Source organism: Lissotriton helveticus, chromosome 7 (assembly GCF_964261635.1).
Source record: "Lissotriton helveticus chromosome 7, aLisHel1.1, whole genome shotgun sequence".
In the NCBI taxonomy this organism is placed as follows: domain Eukaryota; kingdom Metazoa; phylum Chordata; class Amphibia; order Caudata; family Salamandridae; genus Lissotriton; species Lissotriton helveticus.
In genome coordinates, this window is record NC_136068.1 from 487,020,553 (window position 1) to 487,035,467 (window position 14,915).

Below are 14,915 nucleotides of genomic sequence, written 5' to 3' on the forward strand. Positions count from 1 at the left end.
TGTGCTCCCCCTTTTACCGAATCGATATTTACCGATTCGGTAATTCCCATTCATTCCTATGGGCCTCCAGGCCCATTGGAATGAATGGGAATTACCGAATCGGTAAATACCTTATTCGGTAATTACCGAATCTTACCGATTCGGTAATACTTACCGAATAAATACCTACATCCCATTTACCGATTCTAAAATACCGAATCGGTAAAATTCTGTATTTTAGAATCGGTAAATCTTCATTACCTACATGTGGCCCTTAATCTATTATATGATTGTATTTCCAATGGATTTTGGCTGTGCAGGCTATCAGACAGGTCTTTTTTTAAAAGACACTGTAAGTATTGTATAAATACCCCCTTTGCACACTTACACTCCCTCACAACGAACACTTCCTTGAGCACTATCCCACCTGGAGCACCTGTGTATAATTATATCTTAGATGCATGATTATAATGATGAGATAAAAAAAGACTTGAACTTTCAAAATTGTTTCTCTTAATTCTTTATATCGGTGATGTGATGTTTGTTTATTAGGCTTTCACTGTGACCACCTTATATTTGTACAGACATTGACCCAGGTCCGGTGGCCTTTTTGGGGACTCTCTATTGGAGTGTAACGTCTGATTGATTAATAGGCTTGTTAGTCCCTCCTTAGTACTGCCTTGTCTTCATTTGTAACCTTCCATGGTTACTGGCCCCTTTACTTCGGTTGTTTCACAGAACATCTTATTTAGTCTTGTAAGCACTATTTTCTTCATTGAGGTTCTGTTCCTGCAGGCATGACAACGTGCTTTGCTAACTTTCAGCGCGCCGTGTGCACTGCAAATATGTTTTTATCTTTATTTACGTTGGTTAAAATCGCCGCACATATTTTTATCTTTATTTTGTAGTGTAGTTCCTATATTCCCAATAGGCTCTGCGCATTGGAATAATATAAACAGTAGTGTAGACGTAGGACTGAGGTCGACTAGGTCTCTACTGACTATATTAGACTTAATTAGTTTTGCCAGCTAGCTCAGAGGTCACTAGAAACTTTCTCGAATGTTCAGGAAAGAGTTAACTCTCCGGATTTAGACAAGAAGGGATTAGCTTCTGACAACCGCATAAACATGACAACTTTGCTCCCTCAGAATTAAGAGTGTATCTCCAGAGTCGTGTGAAAACAATAGACGGTTATTTCACTCAGTCAATCGTGCATACTTAGTTTCACCAGAGTGCAGAGAAATAGAGTGACGGGCGTTTTCAATAAAAGGTGTTATTTATTGAGCAGTCTTCTTTCTCATGCAAGAGAAATGAATTGCCACAATTGCAATACTTATCATAAAGTAAAGTGCGTACAGTAAAAGGAGTATTATAAAATAATACTGTAAAAGCATTGATATCGTTTCTTAGCCATATGATACTTTAAAACGGATAAAATATATACATACATAAAAACATTGACTAAAGTACTCAACTGGTGCTTCTAAGATACGCCTACCCCGGTGTACCTGACCTAAGCCTAATACGTGGGAAGGAGTAAATAAGTTGCAGTTTAATTTAAGTTGGTTTTTGCCAAGGAATCTGAATCAAGAATTCTCTTAAGGGTTTAGTCAGCTCCGTACCTTGGTAATAGAATGAAGGAGGTCTTGTATCTTTTTCTCAGGACTGGAAACACCGGAGCTGGAATTTTCTCGGCTGGAGAAAAAGACAGCGTCTTTCTCAGTGCGTCAAAAGGGAGGGGCGGCTTCCTTCGGCTCTCGCATCAGCTGGGCTTCGGGTAAGTAGATAGCCGCTCTGCTCCAAACCACCGTGTGTTTGCTTAAGGCAACGTTGGTATATTTATACCTGAAAGGTGCCGGGTTTGACGTAAGGTTGGACATAAGACGTCACTAATAACTAACAGTTCTTTCTGGACTCTAGGAGTTCTTGTGCAAATCAAAACAAGAGCAGGGGGATTTCCCGGGCTGCTGGAGGCTTGGTTTGTTTAAAGAACGCGTTGTACTTTCTAGGAGTCTAGGGGAGTAGCCTTGCCGTATTTGGACTGCACGGGCTATTACGAAATATGGATATGATTCTTATGCCTTTATAAGGATACTATTTATTATAACCATATAAGGGCATAAATCGGGAATATCGAATTAGGGTCCTAGATAGAAACACAACAATTTACTTTGGTTAAAATCGCCGCACTTGCGCTCTAACTGTAAACAGCTTAAGCTAAAGCGCAGGTGCTGCGATCACAGGAAGTTGACCCCACTCTGGGATTTATTCGACCTCCCCATGCCACAAAAACAAAAAAGCATGCTTTCATGTTGAAAATGTGCTTGTCATGTTAAGCGCTTTAATATCGGCAGGTTATGTTCACGCGATATAAAGCAACAAAAAAGTACCAATTACACACTCCACATGTGACTCAAACTTACCCCCGAAGCGAGCCAGCTGCTCTCACAGACAATAGTAGTGTATTGTAACACTGGGTTGCAGTCTTACACTTTAACTGAAAGTGGAACAGTTTCCTGCATGGCTAAATACTTAGACCCCAAAGACGATTCCGATTGCATTGCAAATACTTTTTACTGTTAATTTTTCTGATGATACCAAAAACATTGCCTGTAGCAAGCATAAATGTATGCAATCTCCCTTGTCTGGCAAAGCACCTAAACGACGTGTCTTTACAAGTTCATATCTGTCCAATTTGCATTTGTTGGCCCCCTTTCTTTAGCTATCTGATTCACTAATATGACCCATGTTTATTTTGGTGCCCGGGCCTATATTCTGTACCAGTCTAACGCTGCTTGTCAGCCTGGCGTCTGGCTCAAAAGAGGTGAAATGAGGTCAGAGCCATCTTAGCGCATGGGCACGCTGGGCAGTTGCCCTGGGGGCCCCACGAGCATAGGGGCCCCAAGCAGCACAGAATTTAACACACATTTACCGTTAAACATTGTTATTCCTGTGAGTGGTTGCGTAGGCAGGGCCCAGTGCACTGCTTTGCCCGGGGGCTTGTAAAGCTGTTAAGACATCCCTGATTGAGGTCCTAGGTCTGTCATTCATATCAGCTACAGGACCTTTGGCTGATCCCAAGGAGTTATTCGTTGTCTAGAATCTCATGTGCAAGGTGCTGAAGAAAGACTGTGCGATTGTCAGTCGTGCTGATGTATACTAGAAATGGAAAGAAGGCACAGCTATGGAGGACAGCACAGGTTGCCAGATGCTTCAATGTGTTAAAGAGTGTTAAATGCCTTTTCACTTCATTAGCAGCCTGACCTTTGGTTCAGAGCCAAAAATATGGAATGAGCACCTATTCTCAGCAGAAGGCAATGATACGTAATTCTTGGAGAAGTGTGGCTCACTGGTTAGAGCGGCAGACTCTGAAGCAGAGATCAGGCCCGGGACCAGGGTTCAAGTCCCGACGCGGCGGACTCTATAATTCTCGCCTCGGCGCCTACTCTAATCATGGGTCCCATGCTGCAACTCTGGGCAATAGCTTGCTTAATCTCCACAACGGCCCCTACAACACTGGGATGCCTGGCTTCACCTTGGGGGTGCCCAGGAGAGACATCTCACAGGGAAAGCCAGGAAGGGTTCCACAGCGTTATACAGCGCCGGGACGCCCCGTTGGGGCAGCTGTGCGCTTTACAAAATACACTACATTACTCTGGGAATGTTCACATTAGCTTGTCCAATTACAATGTTTTGAATGTGGGCATTATATTCTGTTATTAGCCCGCACATCAAGCCTTTGGAAGGTTCCATATTCGTCACACAGACGATGTGGCTCTGCTCTCTACCCTCTTTCCTTTAGCTCTCCTACCTTCCCGTTGTCCTATTAATTCTTCTGTACAGGCTGAATGTGGTGTCTCTGTGTGCTCCTCCCACAGGGTGGGGATCTGGAAAGTGAGTGAGTGACCCAGCAGCCAGTGAGATTTGTGGCCTGATCTCACTTCAGCTATGGGGGGGGGACGGGGGACGGGGGGGGGGCACGACAGAGTAACTGAGGAAGACTGGGTGAGACTGAGGCGCCGAGCTGGGAGAGAGGAGGCATGGATCAGCGTGCATGCAGAAAGTGCTGGGTGGCCAAAGTGTTGGGCAGTTAGGAAGCATTAACCAAGGAGCAACTTAACGGATTACACCCAGTGCTTTATTTGAGCCGCCAGGACTCAGTTTTGGGAACAGGTACTTATTTTTCCGCATTAGATATTTTCCTAGAGCAAGCAAGGGAAAAAGACACACAAGACGGAAAAGCTACCTCAAAGGGAGAAAGCAGGAACCTACAAGTGTGAGATAAAGGGCAGGGAGTGCCTGGCAGTAGATTTAATAGGCCTCAGGTGGATTCAGCATCCCGCAGTCTTGGTATTCAGCTTGAGGACATTGAATTGAGAGGACTGCTGGCTTCTGAGCGATGCTTTGGTCACCATCTCTCGTTATTTTCCAAATAAGCGCTGAGTGCACCTTAAGGAAATCTACATACATTTCCAAACTCCTTAAAAGAAATTGCTCCTCAATCTTGCTACTAGAGAGTAATATCCTACCGAGACAACCACTGTGGGCATTAAATAAGACATCAGATCTGATTACCATCAGTCTCAACTTTACTTCCATTTCATGAAACACTGGCTACAGGGTGCTGTTAATATCGCTTCATACATCCCGAGTTTTATTTCCTAAACAGTTGACAACCAGCTACAGTTGAACCTTTGAAAAACGTGTTCCTTTGATCAGCACCCAAAGTAAACGGCAGATCACGATGAAAAATTCCCCATAAGGTGGTACGAGCCAAATTTAAATGCACTCCTTACCTGGGGGGAAGCTACTTAAGAATCATTCCTGGCTGAATAATTCTTCAAAGTGCAGAACTGAGCCCTTTCATCAATGACAGATCTACTGGTTTCAAGGAAGAGAACTGGAGTAGACAGTTTAGAGACACACTTTCAGTGCAGCGTCAGTTACATATGAGTAATGCAGAGCAGAAACAAATAATGCATTCTTCTATTTTCACATGGCTGTTTGGTAAGACCTTGTTAATCCACAAAATTAGCTTTGTCTTCTGATCTGGGCTAGTGCACATGTATGCAGTTCAGGGAGGCGAAAGAGGAATCTGACAAATTCACAACTTGTAAACAAAAAAATAATATTATTAAATAAGCAAGGGATTGCTGGGTCACAAAGTTTTTCATGGAAGCCTGACCAAGTCTTCATTCCAGCTCACGACTTATTCTTCCACCACCCTTCAACCACTTTACACTTCCTGTCTCTTGGTCTCACTAATGTAGTTTTTGTCATCTCTGCTTCTCCCTTTGTGACCAGTTTTCCGTCTTTCTCTTACTCCTTTCTCCCAGTGGTGTGGAGTGCCTGGGACTCACGTCTGAGCATCCCCAGTACACTTAGAGCGGTAATTGCAAACACAACAGTGATGGACAGAATGTGGATCAATGTCACACATTCACCCCAGTCCAAAGATCTGGGCCCAAATTCACACCACTGGAGTCAAGCTAGCCGGGCTGATGAGAGGTGTTACCTCGAAACCGGGCTGGTCCTCGGATGCTTGATTCCGTTCTGGGAAGGACATGGCTTTTGTAGTTCGGACTGGACTGTTCCCATGGGGCACAGGGTCAGCGCTGATTTGCATATCGCCATTGTCTAACCCAGGGTGGTGTGGAGTAGAAAAACGATGGATTTGGGCCCAGATCTTTGGACTGGGGTGAATGTGTGACATTGATCCACATTCTGTCCATCACTGTTGTGTTTGCAATTACAGCTCTAAGTGTACTGGGGATGCTCAGACGTGAGTCCCAGGCACTCCACACCACTGGAGTCAAGCTAGCCGGGCTGATGAGAGGTGTTACCTCGAAACCGGGCCGGTCCTCGGATGCTTGATTCCGTTCTGGGAAGGACATGGCTTTTGTAGTTCGGACTGGACTGTTCCCATGGGGTACAGGGTCAGCGCTGATTTGCATATCGCCATTGTCTAACCCAGGGTGGTGTGGAGTGGAAAAACGATGGATTTGGGCCCAGATCTTTGGACTGGGGTGAATGTGTGACATTGATCCACATTCTGTCCATCACTGTTGTGTTTGCAATTACCGCTCTAAGTGTACTGGGGATGCTCAGACGTGAGTCCCAGGCACTCCACACCACTGGAGTCAAGCTAGCCGGGCTGATGAGAGGTGTTACCTCGAAACCGGGCCGGTCCTCGGATGCTTGATTCCGTTCTGGGAAGGACATGGCTTTTGTAGTTCGGACTGGACTGTTCCCATGGGGCACAGGGTCAGCGCTGATTTGCATATCGCCATTGTCTAACCCAGGGTGGTGTGGAGTGGAAAAATGATGGATTTGGGCCCAGATCTTTGGACTGGGGTGAATGTGTGACATTGATCCACATTCTGTCCATCACTGTTGTGTTTGCAATTACCGCTCTAAGTGTACTGGGGATGCTCAGACGTGAGTCCCAGGCACTCCACACCACTGGAGTCAAGCTAGCCGGGCTGATGAGAGGTGTTACCTCGAAACCGGGCCGGTCCTCGGATGCTTGATTCCGTTCTGGGAAGGACATGGCTTTTGTAGTTCGGACTGGACTGTTCCCATGGGGCACAGGGTCAGCGCTGATTTGCATATCGCCATTGTCTAACCCAGGGTGGTGTGGAGTGGAAAAACGATGGATTTGGGCCCAGATCTTTGGACTGGGGTGAATGTGTGACATTGATCCACATTCTGTCCATCACGGTTGTGTTTGCAATTACCGCTCTAAGTGTACTGGGGATGCTCAGACGTGAGTCCCAGGCACTCCACACCACTGGAGTCAAGCTAGCCGGGCTGATGAGAGGTGTTACCTCGAAACCGGGCCGGTCCTCGGATGCTTGATTCTGTTCTGGGAAGGACATGGCTTTTGTAGTTCGGACTGGACTGTTCCCATGGGGCACAGGGTCAGCGCTGATTTGCATATCGCCATTGTCTAACCCAGGGTGGTGTGGAGTGGAAAAACGATGGATTTGGGCCCAGATCTTTCGACTGGGGTGAATGTGTGACATTGATCCACATTCTGTCCATCACTGTTGTGTTTGCAATTACCGCTCTAAGTGTACTGGGGATGCTCAGACGTGAGTCCCAGGCACTCCACACCACTGGAGTCAAGCTAGCCGGGCTGATGAGAGGTGTTACCTCGAAACCGGGCCGGTCCTCGGATGCTTGATTCCGTTCTGGGAAGGACATGGCTTTTGTAGTTCGGACTGGACTGTTCCCATGGGGCACAGGGTCAGCGCTGATTTGCATATCGCCATTGTCTAACCCAGGGTGGTGTGGAGTGGAAAAACGATGGATTTGGGCCCAGATCTTTGGACTGGGGTGAATGTGTGACATTGATCCACATTCTGTCCATCACTGTTGTGTTTGCAATTACAGCTTGAATCTAGTGGCAAAGTGAGCAAGGGACTCACATCTGAGCATACCCTGCCAACTTAGGGCGAACAAAGCGATACAAAAGGGGATGATGGACGGAGCGTTTGAGCAAATCAAACACTCACCCCCAGTCAACTGATCTGGGTTTCATCCATCACCATTCTTTAGCTCACTCCGCCACCCCATTTCAGATATGGCCATATGCAAATCAGTCTGACCCTGTGCCTCCTGGGAACAGTCCAGCCCGAACTCCCAAAGCCATGTCTTCCATGGACCAGAAACAAGCATCCTGGGACCGGTTTCTGGCATTTCAGCCGTCATCAGCCAGGCTAGCTTGAATCCAGTGGCAAAGTGAGCAAGGGACTTACGTCTGAGCATACCCTGCCAACCAGGGGCGGATTGGCACTGCGGGCATTCGGGCATCGGCCGAAGGGCCAGTGTCTCAGTGCCCTCTGTGGGCCGGTTTTTTCCTCCCCTTTCCCAGTCCACAGAAAGTGCTCTCTGCTGTCTGCTCTCTGTGGACTGGGAAAGGGGAGAAAAAAAAAACGGCCCACAGAGGGCACTGAGAAAGAGACAGAAATGAAAGCGCTTCACTGTGCGGCCATACAGCGATTATCAGCTGTGGCCTCTACTTCACCCCCTGCCCCTGCAAAGCAATCACGCTGAGGCTGGGCTGGGGAGGGGTGATTGTTTGCAAGAATCTGCCTCCCTGGGGGCCAGGTGCTTCTCAGGCCTTTGAGCCATTTTCACCTCGGCCCCCCAGGGGCCCACGCAGCCGGGGAAACAGTGTTAATCTTAACACCTCGCCCACAGCCCCTCACATTCAGGGCACAGTGGGCGAGGAAGAATGGGTCTCGCTGTGGGGGCCAGGTGATGTTTTGAAAGTGCACAATCTTCACCTTAGCCCCCCCTGGCTACTGTGGATGACCCAGCAGCTGTGTTTTGTGCTCCCCTGCCAGGACATTGCCCTGAGGTCTGGAGGGCTGGGGAGGGCTGATTAATTTACAAATTGCAGGGGCCTTACTGCTGTTCATGTGCTCCTGAGCTGAAGGTCTGAGGAGGGCTGAGTATGTTAGTAATAGCAGGAGCTTCGCTGCTTTTCAGGTGCTCCTGTGCTGGAGGGCTCGGATAATTTTGTGATGGAAAGGGCCTTGCTGGTTTTTCAGTTGCTCAGCATGTAGGCCATTGTCACCTTGGCCTTGTGTCCTGCGCAAGAACAGTATCCTCCCACTTTCATTCCTTGTCTGTGCATAGGCATAGGTGGCCTAACGCCAGAGTTGCAGAGATTGGGATTCAAGTTTGAGTCCCAGCGTCTGCTTAACAACCTGTGATTCTGGGCAGATCACTTCATCGCCCAGGCCCTTAAATATAAAATCAGATCATGTGTACTGTAATTGGTACTCATGAATAGAACTCAAATAGCCTTTGTCTTGGGCTGAATGTACACTATATAAAACTGCCAAATGGTAAAACAACTATAAAAAATAACCATTTGTTCATGCTTTATGATTCTGCAAAGGGACCATGATAATTAAAGAGGACACTTTATAAAAACATGTCCATATTTTTTAACACAGCTTTCCTGATGCAAATGTTTTATTTTTATTTAATTCCCCTTAGTGCCTCCCTGTCTGGTTTTCTTATGTTGTGGAGGCTGCACTCTGACCCTTAAGTCATTCTGTACCTCTTACTGGGTGCACCATTCTACTTCTATGTTCTTTTTGTTATTCTGGGCGAGTCTAAGCTTGCCCTAAGATAACATTTCATAGTATTCATAATTTCCAGTGACTCGCTCCTCAATGGGGGATCTTGTTGGGTGTTTGTGGCCGTCCTTTCCCTCCCCAGCTTCTGCCTCACCTCCATATGGACACACCCCTTACTCACTGCCTGCATGAGTGGGAAAACAGCAGGCCAATAGGTTTCTGTGATGATTGGAGTCTAGGACATAGCTGGTTGGGAAAGAGTATCTAACGACATTGTGCAGGGCGTTAAGACTGCAAGTAAGTATTCAGTGATCAGAACTGCAGTGCTCCTAGTCTTTACCAATGTTACTTGCTCTGTAAGCTTTAAAATGCTTAATTTACTAAATATTTCTCTACGAATTAGACCTCAAAGAGTAACCAAATAGTGTTTCATGAAAGGGCACGCCCCTTGAATATGGGCCACACCCCTTAACTGTAGGCCACACCCCTTAAATGTAGGCCACGCCCCTTGAATGTGGGCCACTTTTTTTGTCAGTGCCCGGGCCAAATTGTGATCCCAATCCGACCCTGCTGCCAACTTAGGGCAAACAAAGCGATACAAAAGGGGATGATGGACGGAGCGTTTGAGCAAATCAAACACTCGCCCCCAGTCAACTGATCTGGGTTCAATCCATCACCATTTTTTAGCTCACTCCGCCACTCCAGTTCAGACATGGCTATATGCAAATCAGTCTGACCCTGTGCCTCATGGGAACAGTCCAGCCCGAACTGCCAAAGCCATGTCTTCCCGGAAACAAGCATCCTGGGACTGGTTTCTGGCATTTCAGCCGTCATCAGCCAGGCTAGCTTGAATCCAGTGGCAAAGTGAGCAAGGGACTTCGCAGAATTTCATCGTTTGAGATAGCAATTTAGCAGTGTGCAACGTATCACACAAAAACCCACTTGCAAAAAAAGGAATAGCAAAATTTGCCATTCCCTATTTTGCGAATGCATTTAAGGAATCGCAAATTGCGATTCCTTAAATGCAACGTAAGAAGCACCAAAAAAACGTGCAATTTGGCATTAAGGAATCGCAAATTAACACCAACTTCAAGTTGGTGGTAATTGTTTTTGATTTTCTAAAAGTGCCATATGTTGCACATACATGTATGTGTGCAAAATGTGCACACATGCATATTTCAGGGGTGCAACAGGGTGTCCTCTTGCAGCCTTGCAACCTTGAAAATGCATTCTCAATTTGCCAATCGCAAATAGAGAATGTCTTCCTATTCGTTCCTATGGGCCTCCTAGCCCATAGGAATGAATGGGATTCGCAAATAAGGAATATGTAGGATTCGCAACATTTTTAGAAAATCCTACATACATTACATTTTGCGATTCTCTAATTGGGATTCACAAAAATTGCAATTAAAGATTCGCAAAATTTGTTTTTTATTACATAGGGTCCCATATGGTCATGCAGCATAAGTGAAACACTTGAAACTTTTAGGAGTTTGCGTAGGAAACCTGTACAGCAGCTTATAGCATGAACTAGCGGTTCATACTTGTATTTAGAACATTGTCAGTTTGTGCCCTGTCTTTCATACTCCCATGATTGGGGAATGTCTTCCATATCAAATAGCATAAAACAAAAGCGAACGGATTCAGTTTATAATTCCCAAGAGATGGCGAGTTTTAATAAACGTATTGCTGCTCCAAGCTTACCTTAACCCAGTTTCTGTGGGCCTGGTGTTTAAAGATAGTGAGGTCGTTTTTTCGTATTTTGTTCTTACTTCAGTTCCTCAAAAGTTTCTTAACTAACACAAATTATGTTCCCACGGTGGTTCACTATCTAGAAGCAAGGGGGCTGATGCCAGCTCCATAGCAAGGCACTGACTAGGAGACACATATAGAAACATGAGGGAAGCTGACTTTGTTGTGTCTGTGACAAGGCCACATTTTTAAAGAAAATGAACAATGCACTGACTTCCCTATCAGGAGGAAATATATTTGTTATCAGTGACTTAATTTTGGCTTACTATTGCAAGTAGGCATTTTTGTCCTGGGACTCTTGCGAAAACTAAAATGAATCTAAGTAAAACAAGAGTAATCTCGCAGCAAAGCATATTGCATCATGGCTTCAGGTTGGATAAGGAAAGGAAAGTTTCTCATGTACGTCATGCCAATGTCGGTGTGTGCTGTAGTACAGTTTAACGAGTAGTGGCAGCCAGGGGTCCAGCTATCAGTGGAGCAGCAGATACGGTGGCACCTGGCAGGGCAGGATTGTGAGGGGCACACTGCTATGTACTGTCAAACGAGGAATGTGCGCGAAAGGGAGAGAACTGCATGCTGGTCACTGTAGTCTGCCACTGTCTCCAAGGTACAATGGTTTGGCAACTGGCAAGTAACACACTCGTGGATCACCGTTGGGGGTTGGGTCTGAGGTGACGTCATAACCTCGGGTATAAAATAAAGGTGGGGACCGGACGAGATTAGTCACGCGGAAGCCCTGATACCAAAAGCACTTGGTCGGCGTCACAATCCTTTCTACACACTCGAGGGCCTGGTCGACACCAAAGGGCCTTCACAACAGTCACAGGTTCGAATCTGGGAGGGCCTAGCTCAGCTAGCCTGGGGATCTCTTCGATTCTGACCCCATGGCCACCTGAAAGGCGGACACTTCCACCAACTGTCAACGGAAAGATTACAGTAACTACAAGTATTCCTGAAATGGCCACAGTGTTCTCAATTGAGCACAAACATGGAGAAATATATTCAGGGATGAATGCATTGTGTGAGTTTTAGTAATACCCCTTGTTTACCCTGCTCTCCCTAGAAGGATAACTCCAAACCTTGCCTCCTGCCATAATTGTAGATAAAGGGTTGACAGTCAAAATGGCTAACTAAACATTGCTGCTCAATAACCGTTCCCACAATATATTTTCTTTAACAAATATTTGTCAATATCTTAATATAGTTTTAATAACTGCAAGTCAAGGCCAGACAAGTAAGGTGGGTACGACTCTCTCACAGTAGAAGGGTAAGCTTTAGTGCCCACGAGATGCAACCATCTAACAAGCTCTGAGCTAACACATTTCTAGCAAAGTGCACATTTGTGCACATTTGTTCAGAGTTCCTAGTTAGCAGGGCCCGTAACATCAATAGTAAGGCCCAGCAAGATGGGAGGGATTGTTCCAGAACAGGACAGCCATTATTAGGCAATGTGAACGCCATTGAAGCATGAGTAGTCTGATTTTCTCTAACAGTCCCTGATGGGACAAAAGGCCTCGGTGCCAAGGCTCAGGGCAGCGTCCAAACAAAGAAAGCTCTCAGCCGGCTGGAACCGTCATTGTGAGAGGATGACTCCGGTGCTGGTTACAAGAGAAGTCAAGCTAAGGCCTGACTTAAATGAGGTCAGATCCGAATTAATTGCACGGGGAGAGAAGGAAAGGGGCCACCGAGGGGAGAGAGAAATACAAGTTAACTTGTGGAGATGTAAATGGGCCTCATTTATGAGAAATGACGCATCGCTGCGTGAAAGCAGCGATGCGTCACTTCTCAGTGCGCACTCCTTGCGACATACCTGATGCGTCATATTTAATGTATGACGCATCATGTCGCAAGGAGTTACAGATACGTCAGTATTTCTGACGTATCTGTAAGCGCAAAAGTGACGCATTGCTGGAGAGTGTCACAAAAGTGACGCAACTCCAGCAATGCGTCCTTTCACATGGGGAAAGCCCCATGTGAAAGGGCTTGCGTCAGTCTTACGCCTGCTGTGAAGCAGGCGCAAGATTTTGACGCAACAGCATCCTAAAAGTGACGCAGTGAAATCTCATAGATTTCACTGCGTCACTATTACGAGGCTTTTTGCGGGGGAACGCCCCCTCTGCATACATTATACCTGACGCAGGTATAATGTAGCGTAGGGGTTTACAAAGTGACGCATCTGCTTAGATGCGTCACTTTGTAAATAGTGCGCAACAGGAGGCATGTTTTACGCCACCGATGCGTCACAAAAAGTGACGCATCGGAAGCGCAAAACTGACGCAAGGCCTCATAAATGAGGCCCAGTCTGACTGTTTCTTGCTGCTCAGAGAAAGCCTGGTCTAAAATTATTAAAATAAACCCCTACCAAATATGCACTATGCTGGCTTCGTAGCTCAAGCAATGGAAGGAGAGCAAGTCTATTTTTCCCTCATCCTGATTTATTTATTTATTTATCGAGTTTGGTATAGCATGAACTCGACCCGAAGGTATCGGAGCGCTTTACAGAGTTTGCACAGCAGCAATTACACAAGTTACATATAGAGTAAATAATACATACTAACAGCACATACAAGAACTAGATTTTTTTTTCCTGAGCTGGCATTTCGTCCTAAACTGAATGGGGAATATGCCAGGGTTTAATTTTTACCAGGGCACCCAGGATACCTTCTCTGTAAGCCAGACAAAGCAAGGGTCTCTGGGATGATAAAAGAATCATTGGGATGCATGGACCGGGGAGGATGGGAAATAACACCAGCTGCGTCAAGTTAGTCTTGTTCATCAGGTCAGTAGGCTGCCAACTGTTTCATAGCTCAGCTTTACATGTGTGGGGAACCCCGCCAGGGTTTGAGGGATGAACCGAGAGGACCCACCTACCTTCAAGAGTGTTTGGAAGCAAAATAACAGCTTGAGCAGTGGACCACTGCTCAAAATGTACCCTCCTTTAGGCCAGAATAACTTGAAACCTGGGCCTTTAATGGTAGTGTTGATTCTTCTCAATTGGTAACTCGGATTGCGCTTCCAGTCGTTACCTCACCCCTGAGGTGGATTTGTACAGGAGTAGGCATTATGTTTGCCTTTAAAAGGCTACATGGCCTTTTTGTTTCCATCTTTGATTAATGCTCCAATTGCTATATTGCCCATTTGTTGGCATGTTACTCATTGGCAGAAGCCCTGTGTTGCACATTTTGCCTTATGGATCACTTAGCCTTCTGTAATAATCGTTTTTTGTTTTAAAGGCATACCGCTCCCTGTTGGAAAATACCCCTTTTGGCATAGTTTTCCCCCAATTTTTGCACAACAACTTGATGTGCCCTGGGTTCCTGCCAATCAGGTTCCCAGGGCCTGTGTTCTTTCCCCAAAACTGTATCTTTGTACCCATAATTAGCACATCTCTGGTCACAGGTAAGCCCCTTGAAAAGGGTACCATGGGTACCAATGCCTCTGTGACCAGGGAATGCCTTCAGGGGCTGCAGCACCTATTATACCACCCTTAGAGGCCCTTTCCCTTACACCCACACCCTGTTACTGCAGACTGCATGTTTTGGTGCAGAGAAAAGTGAAGATTCGTCATGGTACACATCTGTGTGCCATGCCTACAACCCACTGCCTGGGGCCTAGGTAAGTCACCCCTTTAGCAGGATGCATTATCCCACAGGGGAGGGTACAGTGGCATGAGCCCTGTACCCCTACAGTGTCTAAGACCATTCTTAGACATTGTAAGTGTAGTAAAGCCATAGGGAGTATATGGTCTGGGAGTTGGTCATTACGAACTCCACAGCTCCATAATGGGTTTACTATAACCTAGGAAGTTTGGTAGCAAACTTCTTAGCACATTAAACCCACACTGATGACAGTGCAGGATTTAATGTAAAATACACTCAGATGGCATCATAGTGATGCCCCCTGAAAAACAACCAGCCCTGGTGTGGTTCCTGAATGGCTGCTCGCCTTTTGCCACCACCAGACATGTTTCTGGACCCCTGAATATAGTGCCTATGCTCTCTGGGTCCAGAAGCAAAGCCCATCTTTGGCAGAGGTGTTATGCCTCCCCCCAAGAATGGGCTGGGTCCACGAAGGGGAAGCTTAAAAGGC